Source organism: Vulpes vulpes, chromosome 4, assembly GCF_048418805.1.
Source record: "Vulpes vulpes isolate BD-2025 chromosome 4, VulVul3, whole genome shotgun sequence".
NCBI classification, from domain to species: Eukaryota; Metazoa; Chordata; class Mammalia; order Carnivora; family Canidae; genus Vulpes; species Vulpes vulpes.
Genome location: NC_132783.1, coordinates 23,025,616 through 23,044,256, shown reverse-complemented (window position 1 = coordinate 23,044,256; position 18,641 = coordinate 23,025,616). Strand labels below are relative to the sequence as shown.

Below are 18,641 nucleotides of genomic sequence, written 5' to 3'. Positions count from 1 at the left end.
GACGGGATGAGCACTGGGTGTTATTTTGTATGTTGGCAAATTCAACACCAATAAAAAATAAATTTATTATTTAAAAAAAAAGAATCCTTTGAGAAATCAATAGAAAAAGCCCTGTGCCCTTTGCTGAAAAACTATAAATCTCTACTGTCCTAGTGACTATCTTTGTTGATTTCTAAAAATGTGTCTCTCTTGGGTTTAAATCTGAGAACGGTGTGCTGTCAGAATTGATTACATGAGCAGACTTTTTTTTTCTTTGTGCTTCTAAGGATATCCTGAGATCTGTTTAATTGGACACTGAAGGCAGAGCATCTGGCCTAACTTCAGTTAAAAACAAAGGAAAAAATGCCTGTAATTTAATATAAACATATGGTGCCATCTGATTCTCCAAAGATATCCCTACCTTAAATATTAGTGCTTAAAACTAGCTTCTTTTTCTTTTCTTTTCCTTCCCCACCTTAGCTACATTTTTTTTTTTTATGTAACTGGCTTAGGAGGTCTGTGCAAATCAAACAGGGTTTGGGATCGAGATGGTTTTCACTGCAAGATGAGAATATTCACTCATTACAGGCCCCCAGACATGTGGGAGATGATCTTCAGTAGGACAGTAACCAATACACTTCATCTTCATGAAAATTCAAATAAAAGATGATGCTATTTGGAAGACAAGTTTTGACAGGAAAAAATTATATTTTGGCTGCAAAGGTTAGTTAGATGCAGGAAAATGATACTAAGAGGAATATCTTCCTTATTCCTTAGACTTTAAAAATGTTCAATTTATTACCTCAGGGTTTGGTATCAAATTAAAAATAGATAAATGGAGACTTTAATAGTAGCCATCTGTCTGGAGAGTTTTTATTTGGTTTGTCTGGAGAGAGGAAGGATGGCTTAGATTATCTTTGAATGTCTCTTAGATATTTCAAGAGGGGAATGCTGTGGGTAGGGTGGGAAGATACAAATCACATGAGCAGATGATCTTACAGCTTCAGGGAAGTGTTAAGACTGGGAAGGGGAACAAGGCACTTCAGAGTAGGAGGGAACAGGTAGCCTGCAGAGAGGAACTCAGAAGTCATTTGGTTCAGGGTGTTTTGAATAAAATAAATAGTGGTTCTGTTAATGAACAAAAAGAAGTATCTCAGCTATGAATATGTAAGCAACTCTACAGTACACTGCTGTCTATGATCTTGTTGCTATGAGAATATAAGTAATCCTGAATCGATATGTAAAATGGATGTATTGAAAGGGACAGGTTTCATCAGAAGTTTAATATAAAATTAAATGGTGCTTGTCTCCTAAGCTGTGATGTGGTGTGAGATGGTTACAGACAACCAGAGTGAATACATCTAATGGACCGGAAATAAGTCACTAATACTGAATACTTGGACCTGGTTGGAGGCAAAGGGCCTGGGAAAAAGCTGAAATATACAAAGAGCCAACGATGCCCCTGGCCGAGTGTCCTTACTCTAATAAGTCACAGAGAAATCTTTGTTACATTTCACATCTTTGAAGAAAGAATTCCAAATGTCAGACACATCTGATGTATATTGTACTTCCTACTGGGCAGCCAATGTATGACTCAGAGGTAGTTTCTGTGAGTAGTGCTGTCCTCTCCAACGGAGATATGTCCCTGACAGAGCCATTGGGGTTTCCCTACATAAAAAAAAAAAGTTGGATTGTGTGGATTCCAACAGTAATGGTGTTCTGGAAGAGAGTGTCTGTTTGTGTAAATGGAGGTCTCAGTCCTTGGATTCCCCAGAAGATTTATGTGGGGATCTGCACTCCAATAAAGATAGCCAGAAAGAATGTAGTAAATGCAAAGCGGTTCGTTAAAGCAAAAAAAGTGCACTTTCAAGGTGGAAGAATAGGCAGGTTCTGAGAGGTGGAACCGGCTCCTAGGTTGTTCTGGAATTGGGTATTACTGGGCCTCTCTGGGCTGGGAGGAGCTGTGATCTGCAGTGAGGTGGTCTCTTAATGGAGGCTGCCTCCAGTCATTTGGGAAACTCCTCCCACAAGTTGGGAGTAAGAGTTTGACCCTCTGAGGTTTGGCAGCCTTCTCTGTGGGGGGGGGGATAGAGTGTTGTAGCCATTATGCAAATACATTATAATGAGTCTAGGGGTTACCTTGGGGTAGGGGTGGAAGGGGAGAGAGCATGTTCTACACCTGAGGCATTTGATCTGCCCACCCCAAGGTCTTAGAAACTACAAAGGAGGCCATTGTCTTCCCAGGATTTTTTTTTTAATTTTTATTTATTTATGATAGTCACAGAGATAGAGAGAGAGGCAGAGACATAGGCAGAGGGAGAAGCAGGCTCCATGCACCGGGAGCCTGATGTGGGATTCGATCCCGGGTCTCCAGGATCGCGCCCTGGGCCAAAGGCAGGCGCCAAACCGCTGCGCCACCCAGGCATGCCTCTTCCCAGGATTTTAATGTGTAGCTTATTTATCACCAGCCTTGCCTCTGCTCCTCTCCCCATCATTTCCCTTTAAAGACTGGGGACCGTGCCTTAGGGTGTTCCTTCCACTGCTTCAGTCTCCCTTCTGCAAAACAGTCGCAGATTTTAAAATCTGATTCTAAGAAAATTTTTGTTTCAAGAATCTAATGGCATTGCTGCTCATTCTGCTTCATTTAGCTCTTTGTCAAGGTAAACAGTTTTGTTACTGTAGCTACAGAGGAACCGGGAAAGGAGACTTCATACCCAATTATCTAACGTGACTTATTTAATGATTTATTCACTGTCCTTAAAGAACAGTGAGTTGATGTCCTCTTTGAGGAGGGGCATGGAGAGTTCTTTCTATGTATCCCAGCAGTCTTTCTGGACACTTCTGACGTTACCCAATGGGCAGTGAGGGGTAAGCAGCAACATAGCACAGTTTTCAAGTGCCTCCCAAAGGAGATCTCAGTATGAGCTTTCCTAGTGAGAAGTTACAAATTCCCATGGCTTCTCACCTAAACATATGAGATATAAATAGTAGGTGTTTATAGTCCTGAGTTCTTCTTTTAGCAGTTACAATATCAAAAATTAAATTTCTGCTTCTCATGGAGGTCTCGCATTTTGTCAGCAAGATTTTTAAATGATTATTGAGGATCCTTTGGCATTTAAGAAAACAGGAATTGTTTGAGACACATGGCAGTGAATGGTATAAAGACAGAACAGGAAAACTGCATTTTTTCTGGACAATATATGCTAAAATCTTGACATATCAGTGTTTGGAGCTCATGTAGCAGATGTTTTGATGTAACAGTCTTTTGGAGGTAACTTGACCTCTGCAGATGGCTTCCTAGTCTGTACATCAGTATGTGGCTGGACCTGTGCAGTTTGTTTGATGTCCCTGCCCCTCATTTTCTTGGTTGCTTCTGTGCCACTCCCGGGGCCTTTCTAATTGCCTTCTATGTGCTGTTCTCTCTGGGTAGCAGCACTCTGTCTCCAGCCCTCCACTGGCCACTGGCCAGTCCCTACCTTCTTTAGAGCTCCTCTCAGGTCAGAGAGGCTGTATCATCTCTTCTGAGATTGCTCAGCTCCCCTCACTCTGCCTCCTTCTGCTCTGCTTGAGTTGTCTTCACAGCTCTTACCTTTACCTGAAGTGATATCCTATGCTTGTTTGTTCTTAAGTGCTGCAACGATGTCCAGTTCCAGCTGTCTTGTTCACTGAAAGATTCATAGTGCCTTAAGTTGTACCTGGCACATGGTAGGGACTCAGTGAATTATGTCCAGTGAATGCATGATTGTCCAAATGGATCATTGGGAAATTCAGACATTATTAGGCTCGTGGTGCTTTATTTTATTAAATGAAGTTTTGGAGATGTAGAATTTGTTTATCCCCACCCCAAGTCTGCAAAGGTGAATTTATATTCTTATATTTGTGTTACTTGGTATTAGAGATCTGAAGTGCTGATCACTCACTCCTTTCCTCCTCCCCTGGATTCCAATGGAATTTAAACACACAGTGAGTTGGATGGAGATTGATTTTTCCATTATTAAACTGAGCACCGCCTGATAACCTACAGCGTGGGGGCCTTGGAGAAGCTTGAGTTGAAGCAACTTGGTTTCCAGAATGTAAAATGAGCTACCCACTCCTTTGGCAGTTACCTCTCTCCCTCCAACTGAATGTTGAGTGGGTCTGACCAGGAAGCCTTATGGCATGAAACAAAAGACAGAGGGCGCACTGACCTCAACAAGCCATGAGCAGGCCATGAAAAGACAAAATGGAACCTATTTTATTTATCTACTATTTAGAAATGTGAAAATGTGGCTCAGTGGATGTCAGATTCTACTGGTTTCATTGGCAAGTTCTCCTCATATGGAAAAGATTCAGGAAACAGGTGGAGAGTGAAATTGAAAGGATTGCTCCAGCTCTGCCCCCCTCAAGTGGGAACCAAGCAGTATCCCCTTTTCAGTGGGAAAAGGGGGACAGGTTGCAATTATGGTTGTCCCCTGGGTGGTTGCAGTTGCAACACGTCTATTAAAACATACCAACTAACAAATAATTTGAACCAGAAAAGAGCTATCAACTCTGAGAGTTGCTGCAATTGTGAGTCGTCTAGACATCTGCCAAATAAAATAGTAGGTTCTATTTGTACGTATGTTTAAGGGGGAGAATGGATGTTAATCCAGCATCTATTCAACATCTGTCAATAAGAAATGTGTATCCTTATGAGAAAATATCATATCCTACTCTTGATATGTTTAGTATGACTAATACTAACTTCATGTCCAAACTCAGCAGCTTTTTATGTTTCAGGTTCGTGGGAGTAAGGGAGAAGTACTATACATTTTGGATGCTACCAACCCTCGACACTCCAACTGGCTTCGCTTTGTTCATGAGGCACCATCTCAGGAGCAGAAAAACTTGGCTGCCATTCAAGGAAGCTTATTTGCTTCTTATTTGTACTATGTACTGTGAGAGGAATGAACCAATTTATAACTGCACTCCCTGTTTTAAATTTATTCCCAATGACCTGCTTCAAATAACAGTAACTAACTCATAAAGCAGAGAAATCTCATGTATTCAGCATATGCAGAAAAGGGTTAAATCTAGTTGTAAATTGACACCAGATCATTCTCTTTATGAGAATTCTTGAGGGAATGAATTACATGCTCTGATAATGTCCTTGGCAGATCTTGTTTTCAAGTACTTTTGATTCATTCAGTGAACATTTATTGATAGTTTCTTTCCTTGATGGTTTATTTGGCTCATAGTGCAATATTCTGTGTTATTACTTGGGAAAGGCTTCATGGAGAAATTTTATTTGGGTATATCCTCATGACTAGATTTTGAGCTTCTCGAGGATAGTGTATTAGCCAGTGTTTCCCAGAGAAATAGAACTGATAGGATCTAGATATCTGTCTTTCTGTCTATCTATTTATATATATCTCTATCTATCGAAAGATTCATTCCAGGGAATTGGCTCACGTGGTTATGGAGGCTGGCCAAGTCCAGAATATGCAGAACAAGTGTCCCACTTTGAATCTAGAGGCCACAGGCTGACGTAGAAGAACCAGTGTCCCACTTTACACACCGTTAGGCTGGAAGAGCAGATATTCTAGTTTGAAGATCATCAAGCAGGAGAATCCTCTTATGTGGAGGAGGATCACCCTGTTGTTCTGTTCAGGTCTTCAACTGATAGGATGAGGCTCACCCACACTGGAGGACAATTTGCATTAGTCAAGTCCATCTATTTAAATGTTAATCGCATGCCAGAACACCCTCACAGAAACACCCAGAATGATGTTTGAACAACTATCTGGTGATCCTGTGGCCCAGTCAAGTTAATACATAAAATTAACCATCCTCAGTAGGAACCGTATTTTATTGAATTCCATATCCCTGTATCCTTGCCTAGTGCTGCACATTACATTGGGCTCTGACAGAAACTGTGAGTTGAACATAGCTGATTCCTCAGCAGAAATTCCGCCAAGATGAGAAAAAGTTAAGCAATAAGTTTTTAGAGGAGTCCTCTAATTAAAACTCCTTTATCAGATGGTTAACAGAATGAAGAAACATTGCAATTCACTGGGAAATTGGTTGATTGCATGTGAAAGCACAGCTCCTGGTACCTAAGCTGCAAAAAAAAAGCAAAGCTATGGTTGGCAGAAGTAAGAGAGAAGGGAAAGAATAAGGAAACTAATATTTTTTTAAGAATTTACCATGTGCGGGCAGGCCCAGTGGCTTAGCGGTTTAGCACTGCTTTCTGCCCAGGGCGTGATCCTGGGGACCCGGGATCAAGACCCATGTCAAACTCCCTGCATGGAGCCTGCTTCTCCGTCTGCCTCTCTCACTCTCTCTCTCTCTCTCTCTCTCTCTCTAATAAATAAATTAATAATCTTTAAAAACAAAGAATTTACCATGTTTATTGTTCTAGAAGCTTCATTGTACATCATGTCATTTACTCTGATCCGAAAGACTGTAAATTTAATAATTTGCTGAGAGTTATGCTGATTTCACTCCATTCTGAGTGTAAAGTCCACAGTCAGAAGAGGGAAAATGCACAGAATTAGGTTTTAAAGTAACCAGAAAGGATAGTCATCTAGAATATTCCATTTCCTGATGTTATTAGCTAACCATATTTTCTCCATACAGATAAGCATTGGATAACCAATGTAATTACTGTCTTTTTTTTGTCTGGATAAATGAGAGATGCCTCTTACAAAAGGCTAGATTGGGCTGGAAAATAGAATCTTTTTGGCAGCTGGAGATATTCAAGCCACTTTTTAGGTTATTCATGATATAAGTTGATCCAACCACAAATTTCAACTGATATTTTTAAATGTGCATACATTAATTTTTTCCAAGCATTTTGTATTTTTTATGGCTTCCTGATGCAGTCCTCTTCCAGCACCTCCAGCATGACCTCACAATTTTAATTTACAAACTCAGTTCAAGTGTCTCCTTGTGAATGTTACTGATATCAAAAAGCCTACATGTAGACTCATGGAATTTACTTTAGGCAAATCCACTGTTTTGTGTTCTTTCTTTATTCTGTGTTTTAGAGAATGTTATTCTGTTTAATCTACATTTTTTCCTTATGCTTAAATAGTAACTCTAACCTTTGCTCAGCTGCCTTTTGTTTGTGACCTTTCTTCCTATTGGTGGTTATGTCTGTATCATCGATAACACTCTACGTTTGCCCAGACTCCCAAAGGATTGGCTGCTCAGCTTTGAGTTCCCTTTAACTGTATATTTTGCTTGCAATGATCCCTTTAGGTAATGGAATACTATGTCGGTAAGTGTTTATCTCCACCTTTACCCACATCACTCCTCTAGGCCCTACTTATGTATTTCTTTATAAGGGAACCACCTGCACGTCTCTCTTGTTTAGTAGCCGGTGTTGCAAAGACTCACACAGTTCTCCCGGTCATTCGGTCATTCAGTGTGATACCTGTCTTCTGCTATGTCAGGTGCGCTTCCTTCCTTGAAATAGAGTAGGAATCTACAGAAGATGACTGTTGGCAACTTTGATACTCTCAGAAATTATTGTTCGATTTAATAGGAGGTGAAGTGGGGGTGCGACTGGAAGAGGATTCATAAACTAGAAGATCTGTGAAGTTTCATATTCAAATTAATTAGAATCTGTTCAGAGGCCAGTGTGAGAGCCTTTTGGTGCACAAGTGATGACAGTGTCTTTAATTCCTTTTAACATTATCTTGGCTTTTCCTTAGAGTGGGATCGAGTGCACTCTGTGTTCCTTGCCACAGAGCACAGTATGGATCTTTGTTCACTCCCTTGGCGGAACGTCTGTTTTCCTTGAATGCTAGCTGGAGTAGCAGACTGTTCAGGGTTCAGAATCACATCTGAGCTGGGAGCAGAGGACCCAGCTATAATGGGTCACAAGGCTGAGAGTGATGTCAGCCTTCTGATTTGGTGGAATAATCTCCTGAGGGTTGCATTCCAGAAACATCGAGCTGGTAGGAGAAGACCATAATGTTTCCTGCTTAACATTATGAATCACTTACATTCCAAATTGTATCTGAAATTTGGGGTATTCAGGAAATTTCTTGTTTGAGCTGTATGTCCCAGGATTGGAGTAAATGAGAAACATTTGTGGCTATGTGGCTTGCTTGGTGGAAAACATCAATAGTTGGTCCAATTTTTTTGGACAAGGGATTAAGAATTTGAAGTCTGTTTTGGCAGAGAATTGGAACTCCTTTTTGGAGACTTAGTTCACTGGTAGTTTTGCAATTTATTTGATTTTGGAAGATTTGCTTTGGAAATGATGATTTAAATATATGAATTATTGAAGGATCTCATAAGCAAAAAATTCTTCCTACATGCACACATTTCAGAACAATTCATTGAACTGTATGTTCAGACTTCTGAAAAGTATTTCCAACTGAACCAGAAAATTCTAAGTGTGAAAGATGTGGCTTAAAATGAACCAAAAGAATTCTTAGGCTCCATAAAAAATGGGTGATTCTTATGACTAAGTATTAATTTCTTTACACCAAAGGAAAAATGTAATATTGGAAGAAATATTTGACCTACTCAGATTTTACAGGCTTTTAAAAATTTCTGATCTTTTCATAGAAAATTATTTATGTACAGAATTACATCATTTAAAGTCAAGACTTTGATTCTTGGAATATTTTAGATATAGTGCTACATCTCATGTTCTTAAAGACATAGTTCCAGGCATCCCTTCCTGGGACTTTTTTGCAGCATAATATCAACATAAATGAAAAGGTGGCTTGGTGTTATAAGAAAAAGGAGCATATAGAAAACCTGGGTTTTTGGAACACCTCATGAGGGATGTCAGGTTGTGGGGATGGACTGAATATGTTGAGAGAGCACTAGGTATTGAGCCAAACTTGTGATGTCAACAAAGCTTTGTCCCAATTCTGATGTCAGTTTCGTTTTCCCATTAGCAGGAGAGCTATTTTATTACATATTATTTTCTCTCCTTTCTCTGCCTTGTGCAAGGCTGGGTAGTCTTAGGCAGTTTATCTTGGAGTCTTCTGGTGACACATGATATTTCAAAATGGTCAAGCCAAGAGATCAAATGTGGATTCCTGTGAGAGAAGCAACTTGATTGTTTCTAAAGCACAGACAAGACTTTCTCCATTGTCATGAAGACATTGAGATCCATGGGCTTATTAAATGTTGTTGATGCAGCATTCAGATCGCAGGGGCACCAACCTAGCAACCAAAAAAAAAAAAAAAATCAACTGGATTTTTCATTTATACCAAAAATTATAAAGACTTTTCTCTAATTCAGTTTCTTTTCTGTTTTTTAAATCAGATTTATATAAATTTTTTTTAATAATTTTTCTAGACTCTGTTACAGAATATTAGGGAGCAGCTATCTAATGATTTCTTTAGTAATACCATAATAATATCAGTTAAATATCTTGGAGATCTTTTAATGGATTATTTTATAGTAAAGTACATATTTGTCTTTCCTTAGTTAAAAGTTTAAAATAAGTACAATTAGAAGCAGTAGGTCCTATGAAATTTTAAGTACTAGCTCTACTGTGGCTACATATTACTATAGGAAGTTAAATTATTATATTACTTATAAATATATTATTTTAATTCAATTGGAGATTATCCGCAAGTCAAACGACTATTTTTAGAAATATCCTTAAGCTGTATAGATTGATAACTTTGAAATACATCATTTAATCCTTAATAATGATGATGGTGACGGCAGCTAGCACAGAATAGGTACTATGTGCCTATAAGTGGTCATGTGTATTAGAACCTTAATATGTACCATGAATATGTGAGGAAGGCACTAGAATTGTCCCCTCCTCTGTCAGGTGAGGTTGCTGATACAGAATCTAAGTAACTTGCCTGAGCCACACAGCCATTGAGTAGCTGGATAGGAACTGAGTCCAGGTAATTTGTCTTCCCTGTCCACCGTGTAAACCTCTGTGCTCTAATACCTTAGAGTTAATTTGCAAAAGAGTAAACACAGATTTTAAAAGCCTTCCATGCTTCTGAATTTACTATTTAGATAGTTTTGAAACTACTGAACATTTGCAAACAGTTTCATTTAAGAATATACATAGTTTAGAGTTATTTAGAACTCATGTTCCTTGATATTTTTAAGTTCTCAAAACATCCTGAATTCATTCAAAGGCATTGCACCTTCTTTTCTTTTATACAAAAGTCATGCGTAGGCAATATGTGTTTTAGCCTCTTTTTCCCTTTGGTGAGGGAAATTAGCTTTGTTGGAGGATGAGGAAAAGTTAGAGTCAGTGGACAAAACAAACACTTGATATAGAAGTAGAAAGAATGCAGAACTGAGCCCAGTTTGGATTCTGTTAAGAAAGGCAATTTAAAGGCCTAATTTCTGGCCCTGACCCTTGTTGGCTGAACACTTCACTTGATGCATTCATTCAACTGATAGCCCTCGAGCATCTGCTGTGGGCCAGGGCCTGTACAAAACTGAGCCCAGTTTGGATTCTGTTAAGAAAGGCAATAAATGCCTAATTTCTGACCCTTGTTGGCTGAACACTTCACTTGATGCATTCATTCAACTGATAGCCCTCGAGCATCTGCTGTGGGCCAGGGCCTGTACAGAACACTGGACATGTTATAGTTCAAAAGATAATCTAGTCACTGTTTCCATAGTGGTAAAAATAATCTTGGAACTCTTGTTTCTGTTGTGAATTAATGATGATAATACCTACCTCATTGGATTTTGTGAAGATTAAGTTAAATAAGATAACATAAGCAAAACACCTGGCCCCTATGTGTGCCATATAAGTTAGCAAGTATTTTTATCACCACTCTGCCATGTGTATAGTTTTTGTCTCTGTAGTTTTGTTTCTATATAAAACAGAGCAAAGTCTGTTTTATTTCTCTAACATCTCAAGGTAGCTGGTATAAATCCCAAGCATGCCAAAGACGTTTAAGTAAATAATCACCACTCAAGGAACAACGTGCTATGTGGATGACAGTCCTAACGGGCCTACTCCCAATGAAGACAGCAGCAGCCTAGTGCCCTGTTCCTGGGCTCCTCAGTTGGATGCACAGGGAAGCATGTGTTCACTTAGGCCACTTGAATATTGTTTACCGGGGCCATCGTACTGGCTATGGCTGGGTGGCCTGTCTTCTCTTTGGAAAGGTTGCTAGGACTTTATAAATGTAAGAAATGTCCTGTAGGGAAGATATCTTGTTGTGCTGTGCAGAGACCTTTATTAGATATGGTGGTTTGGCAGCTTTAGAGATAGGTTTAAGATCATTATTATTATGCTAAACCGCTTTCAGCTTTTTAAGAGAAGCAGGTTTTGTGCCAGCTGATTGTTTCTTAGTCAACCTTGTGCCTGCAGTCAGCTACCTTTCCGAATGGGGAATGCTGGATGTTAGTAGGTAGGGTCTTTAGAAATCATTTCAGTGAGCCTACACCTTCATAATTTGTAGGGCAGTAAAGCCTACCGCTGAGGCATCAACCAAGGAGAAGCTAGAGTGTTTGTTTCCTAACTGCGCTGCGGCCTTTGTTAACAGGATTGGTGATACTGAAAGTATGAAATAGAATTTAAAAAAGGAATTCTGTGAAATTCTTCTTTGGGAGGAAAAGTGCTGAGTCTTCAATTTTATATTTAAAGTTATTATTATTACTAATTGAAAATTAAATTCTATTTAATTTCTAATTTAACATTTTAAGTGAATTTGAAGCAGAATTGTTTAAGATTTTCCCAATACCTCTAGAATAGAAATCTAGAGTAATATATCCATGGGCCCACTTAGAGAAATGATTTACTTATATATGTGTTTTTGTCACTGAACTGAGTTCCTCAAGAACTGAACTGAGGAACACAGAACAGCTATGTTTATTTTCTCACTGCCCACCCTGGCAGTTGGGGCTCAGTGAATGCTGGGTGATCTGGCCTCCTCTGTTCCCTTTCGTTTCTCTCCTGATGCAGTACACCTCGTCCAGTGTGCCTTTTCAATTCGGAAGAAAGCTTATGTCTCTTTCCTTGGAAGTCACAGAAAGCAAATTCTTCCACTTGAACTCTGGTCTGCTGTTCATGTGCATGGAAGTATTTGGTCTGGCAAAGTGTTACATTTTTACCCTGGGATTGCTGAGTATGTACTGGTATGTGTGTACACATTTTGGTCTACTGTGTAAGTAGCTTATCTCTGAGCCACATAACTGTGTGGCCAACAGCATCTTGTTGTTAGGTCATAGATCTTTTTATGGTTATTACCACAGATAATCAGAGCCTTCGATTAAGATACCCCATTGACTAAGAACCTGGCAGTCCTGTCTGGACTACTCAGAAACCTGGATATAGAGCAGTGAAATGACTAAGGTTCATGCGAAGATGGTATTTGCTGCAGGGTTCTTTCAAATTATGCTTAACAAATGTAATAATGAAAGATTAGTATTCTAAAATTAATCCACATTGCATTAAATACACAGGTTTAAGAAGAGATATGGTAAAAACTAAAAAGGAGAAAGTTTACAATCTTTTGTTGCTAAAAACTATGATGAAAAGAAGAGGCATTCGAGTTAGATTCAGTAAGGCAAATAACATGAATACATCACTTATCACAAGAGGAAATTAAAAGAATATAACACTTTTAAGTGTTAAATCTAATATCTAGACAACTAAAATTAAACATACATATTGCTTGTTTCCAGACAGGATTTCTTTGTGTAGGAAGATAAAGAAGAAAATGCCTTTTTTTTTTTAAATTGGGGATATATTTTATGATGAGTATTAGATTATTTTTTAATGATTGGTATAAAAATAGTCAATAAGCTGCAAAGTGAAGTTAATTTAATGCACATAACATAAAACACTTGAATTAGCTAGATTTAGTTCTTTATGAAGGAAAGTTGTGTTTCTAGGGAGATTTTTATTCAAGAAAAATGTATTCCATCTAGTAACATGAGTGGATACTCATAAAAGATTCAGCCACTACTTAGCCATACAAAATAAAATGTGAAGTTCTACATTGCATCATTGAATTAATAAAATATTCAAAAGAAGGTTTAAAATTTGTCTTGTAATATAAATTTTTATGATTTATATTTATACTTTATATAATTCAGTGAATGTAACCTGCACAATAAAGATGTATTCAGCTAAGTATATTAAATTATGAGAATTTGAGAAACAAGCTCACAGAACCTTAAGAAAAATGTTTCTTAGAACCTTAGGAAAAATGTTTCCTAGAACTTTAGTCATCCTTCATTGTGCCTTAGCCCTCTTTGGAAATCTCACATGATCCAAAAAAGACTGCTCAGGAAGGGAGACAGAACATGAAGACTCCTAACTCTGGGAAATGAACTAGGGGTGGTGGAAGGGGAGGTGGGCGGGGGGGGGGGCGGTGACTGGGTGCTGGGCACTGAGGGGGGCACTTGATGGGATGAGCACTGGGTGTTATTCTGTATGTTGGCAAATTCAACACCAATAAAAAATAAATTTATTATTAAAAAAATCAAAAATAAAAGAAATCCTGTGCCTAAAAAAAAAAAAAAAAAAAGACTGCTTGGAGAAAAGAAAAAGGAAGATAAGTTACTGAGTTGTAGGCCACTGTTTGTGGTGCTTTATTGCATCAAGAGGGTACAGAGTTGAATAGAAGAGGAGTTCTAACTCCTAACTCTGGGAAACGAACTAGGGGTGGTGGAAGGGGAGGTGGGCGTGGGGTGGGGGTGACTGAGTGGCAGGCACTGAGGTGAGCACTTGACAGGATGAGTCTGGGTGTTATTCTGTATGTTTACAAATTGAACACCAATAAAAAATAAACTTAAAAAAAGGAGAGGAGTTCTAAAATGTGGCCTTCCCTTTTTTGGAGTTTGTTTTTTTTTTTCTTTTTTTTAAACTTTATTTTATTTTAATTTATTTATGATAGTCACAGAGAGAGAGAGAGAGAGAGAGAGAGAGGCAGAGGGAGAAGCAGGCTCCATGCACTGGGAGCCCGACGTGGGATTCGATCCTGGGTCTCCAGGATCGTGCCCTGGGCCAAAGGCAGGCGCTAAACCGCTGCGCCACCCAGGGATCCCAGGAGTTTGTTTAACAAGAGTCTAAAAAGTAATTAAATATATTATTATCATGGCTGACTTATGTCAAAACTATAACACTATTATTCTTTTTTTTTTTAATTAATTTTTATTGGTGTTCAATTTACCAACATACAGAAAAACACCCAGTGCTCATCCCGTCAAGTGTCCACCTCAGTGCCCGTCACCCATTCCCCTCCAACACCCGCCCTCCTCCCCCCTTCCACCACCCCTAGTTCGTTTCCCCGAGTTAGGAGTATTATTCTTAATTAAATGCATAATCAACTGACTGATGTGTCTATTATTTCTTAGGTTGGTATTTACTTTTTTATTTTTTTTAATTTTTAGATGAAGAACAAAATTTTATTCTAAAAATAGTTCTCAGTGACAATTAAATACCAAAACCTGGTCATTATAATAAAAGGAAAAAAGAGTTAAAGGAATTTGCTTTAAATTTTTCTCCTTAAAAATACAAAATTCTCACGAATATATTGTCAACTCCCATTTACCTGAATGGGAGTGATTCATGTTTTGGATTATCTAAAGTCCTGGATTGGATTCTCACGCATCTTCAAGTGAATACATTTCTCAGCGGGAACAGAAGCGAGTATTTGCCGCAGTGAACAGGACTAGGTAATGAGTTTATGCCCGTGAAATGTGCACTAGGGGAGCAGTGGTTGGCCTGGGAAGTGAGCGATGCAGCTTCCACACGGAGAAGACAGGCCTCAGGCCACCGGAAAGGTATTCAGGGACATGAAGTGGTTCCCTATCCTCAGAGTGCTCAGAATCCGGCTGCCTACGGGGTTCTTTTTTTTTTTAATTTTTATTTATTTATGATAGTCACAGAGAGATAGAGAGGCAGAGACACAGGCAGAGGGAGAAGCAGGCTCCATGCACCGGGAGCCCAACGTGGGATTCGATCCCGGGTCTCCAGGATCGCACCCTGGGCCAAAGGCAGGCGCCAAACTGATGCGCCACCCAGGGATCCCCTGCCTCTGGGGTTCTAATGGACCTCAAGCCGGGAAGCACAAAGAACACAAGAGATGAAAAAGGTAAAATTGAAAACACCCCCCACCCGCATCCTCATTCTACAAAGAAATGGAAACGGTGGGGGTTCCTACCAGGCAAGTATGTGGTCTGTTACCAACTCTGCCCACCCAGGCTTTCTTGGATTCCTTCTACAATACACATCTCAGGCCTGCGGCGTTACCTGGTCCTCAGCAGACTAGGCCTTAATGCACAGTGCGTAGACGTGATGCTTTTACATAGAAATTCCTAGCATCCTCTGAAACACAAAAGCTGATCACAAGTCACATTTAAATCCTTTGCAGTGCAGACGAGGGACATTAGGACATATTAGTGCATTTCTGGATTAGCAGAAATTTACTAAGATAGCAACACTCTGTCGGATGGTCATATAGTCAGATTAAGTACCATTTTTTCACCAAACATGAACGAGTTTTGGCTGCTTGTAACAGGAACTACATTGACTGGCCCTGGGGTCCCTACAACATGGGGCTTTCTCTAATACCATAATACAGCCATGTGCCTGCCCCTAGGAGACCAGTGGCCTGAAGAATAATAAAAGCTTATCTTTAAAAGCCTTAAAAATGTACTCCAAAGCTTTTGTAGTATAAAAATGCTATGTCCCCAATCTGAGTAAAATCAACAGTGCACAAAAATGCAGCATTTGGTATGTAGGTGGGAGCCTGAGGGGTTGTGTAGGTAGTGCTGCCCTACGGCCCCTGGATGGACTGGCACAGCCTTAGCTTGTGGGGTGGGTTTGGAAATCACAGCAGGAACTTAGGTTAGGGAAGTTTACAGGACATTCAGCGATTCTAGGAGCAGAAAGCTTTACACCTCTTAAAAATATTCACTAAACAGAAAATAACTGTTCCATATGAAATAGAGCGATTTCTGGTAGTGACACTAGTCTCACATCAGCAAAAACCTAACCAAATCTTTAAAACACTGTTCAGTGTTCCAATTTAGTGAAATACACAGAGGAAAAAAATACTTAGATTACCTCTCATTGAAAGTTCAGGCTCTCCCTAGCAGGGCAAAGCCCAGATATCATTGCTAGTTTGACTGGGCCCTGGGGGCAGTGCACCCGGCACAACGCTTTAAAGTTATGCTTGCGAGCTGGTGAACTCCTATAATTTTTGCTGTGTGGTGTTTCTGTCAGCATCCTGAGAGCCTTATTTGTATGTGGGGGGGGGCACAGCACCCATGGGGGACCATGTCTGCCGATCACTCCCCTGCTGTGACCAGTGCCATACAAGGAAAGGGCAGGCCTTGTCTTACTGTGTATTTCTTAAAAGTGACTATAACCATTGCATTAACTCTATGTTCCAAATACTCCTTTAGAAAACCCAAACCAAACCCGTTTTCCCTTTAGGAACCAGGAGGACGCTCCACATGTTTATATAGCACATTGTATATTATGTGCATGGCCGAATCACCGAAATGATCTGACAGGGCTGTATCCGTCTTCTTCCACTGGTCCTGGACCTCCTTAGATGATGGCATCATGTTCACCAATGGTTCGTGATCGAACGCCTCTTCTGGAATAATACCTTCTGCCTCCGATGTAAGGAACCGACGGGACACCCAGTGTCAGCACAATACCGCCCAGAGAGCTGCCAGTATCCACTCTGGATCCTGGATTTCCTTTAGAGCTAATAGCTGGTGTGATTGTGACTGATAAGAAAAGGCCGCGGCTGAACTGTCGTGGGGATGGTCTCCGAGGCCAGTGTCGCCTGGGTTGTGTTCTGGGACCCTGAGCTGCTGGAGATCCTGTTGGCCCAGCCCCCAGCTGCTGGGATTCTGGCTGTAGCCACGCGTCTTGGAGATGGAGATGGCGGTTGGTCAGCGGGTTCCAGGAGCTGCTGGTGGCCTGGCTCCTAGAGCTGGAGGTCACAGAAGTGACATTCCCTGTTGGTGGTTTCCTGAGGCATCGAATTCTCTGCATGCAGAGATCCGTGCAGGCACGCGCTGTCCACAGGCGCCTGGAGCAGCGCCAGCAGGAGCAGCAGCGCCCAGGCCACGTCCCAGGCCCCTTGTTCAGGGGCAGGACACACAGCCTCAGGGTCCCGCCCCAGCTCAGCTGCCTCCTTCAGGCAGGATTGAATGGGCGATTGATTTAATTCATCTCAGTGGGCAGAGATGACAGTGACATTTCCTTGTGTCTTTCCCTTTGGTGAACTAAGTCCTGTGATGTATGGCTGTGCACAGTTAGGGGTGGGTTACATGTCTGTCTGTCTATCGGTTTGCTTTCCTTCTTTCTTTCTCCTTCCTTCCTTCCTTCCTTCCTTCCTTCCTTCCTTCCCTCCTTCCTTCCTTCCTCACTCCCTCCCTCCCTCCCTCCCTCCCTCACTCCCTCCCATTCTTTTTGTTTTTCAGAAAGGAAAAGCAAAGAAAAAGGAGCATGGTCATTCTTGCTGACAGTTTCCCTGAGTCTTCCTCTAGCAACAGCATGGAACCAAGCAGGCTTTGGAGAGCTTTCCCTCCCCGACTTAGTTCCATGGGCCCATTTGTAGACTTTGGAATGTAGTGTGTTTGTAAACAGCTTTCCTGATCTTTCTTCATTTTTTTCTCTATTAAATTTAAATGCACATTATTGGGTATTTATATGCTATATTAAACTTTTATAAATATATTTTGCTTTGTTTCAATTCATGGTAGGACCAATGCCATATTGTACACAAAAGTGACATTTAATAATCCCTTGAAATACTTTGTACCTTGCCACACGTAAGATTTTTAATTCTGTTGACACCATCTGAATCCCATAGGAAACCCTATGGTAATTTTAACCCTAGAATGTCAGTAAACAACTGGAAAGATAATGTAAATAACACTGACACATCAGCTCCTGACAGCACACACTCACACTCACTCATCGGTGCACTCATTCTGTTTTCGTCCTCCCGGCATAGAGAAGTGTCTGTCCCCTCCTCTTTCTGAAGAACAAGCCTGTGTACCCCCTCTGATGAACACTTAGGACGTAGAGCATCCCCTCTCTTCATTTGATATTCACCCTCTGACACTGATGATCATTGTCATTGATATTAAACATTCAGACTTTTTCTTTTCAAAATTGTTCCCTCTTGATTCTACATCCCCTTTCGTCAGGGATCCCCTCTTTGCTTGGATATTCTAGGTCTCCAGTTTTCTCACCTCCAATGTGCTCCTCTGCCCGCACTGAGATGGCTTCTGCCCTGAGCTTTCTAGTGACTCTCTCAGGCCACCATGCACTTTGTGTCACTAAAGCACTGCAGGCTTTTTGGAGCTCCTTCTGCTGATCTGCCCAGTGGCATTAGGGGTTGTTGACAGATGACAGATACCTCCCTCTTAAAGCACTCTCTTCCTTGACTTCACTGAACCATCTCCTAGCCACTCATTTTTTTGTTCTATTTTTTTTGCAGCTTATACGCTTTTTACCCAGCTATTAAATGTCTGAGTGCCTTCCACTTGCTCTACATTTGCATTTTCTCTTTTTCCTTTGCTAGATTCCTCTGTTCAGTCATCACAGGGCCAAGAAACCATCCTTGAACTCCAGATGAGATTAGCTCTCTCCATTATATACTCCAGTAGCACCATGTTCATCATTGTCCTTGCATTCATCAGGTTATTTTCCATTTCTTTGGTGGTTGATTAATGGCTTATCCCTACCTAGTCTGTAAGCTCT

At 40.4% G+C, this 18,641-nt stretch overlaps 1 long non-coding RNA gene across 2 annotated transcripts in view; it reads left to right on the top strand.

Annotated features, from left to right (window-relative positions):
* Window positions 1-18,641, top strand: part of LOC140598533 (uncharacterized) — a 45,599-nt gene that overhangs the window by 11,650 nt on the left and 15,308 nt on the right. For both annotated transcript variants that reach the window (XR_012000971.1, XR_012000970.1), the window contains exon 2: window positions 16,350-17,191. This is a non-coding gene — a long non-coding RNA (uncharacterized lncRNA). The remainder of the gene's footprint in view (window positions 1-16,349; window positions 17,192-18,641) is intronic.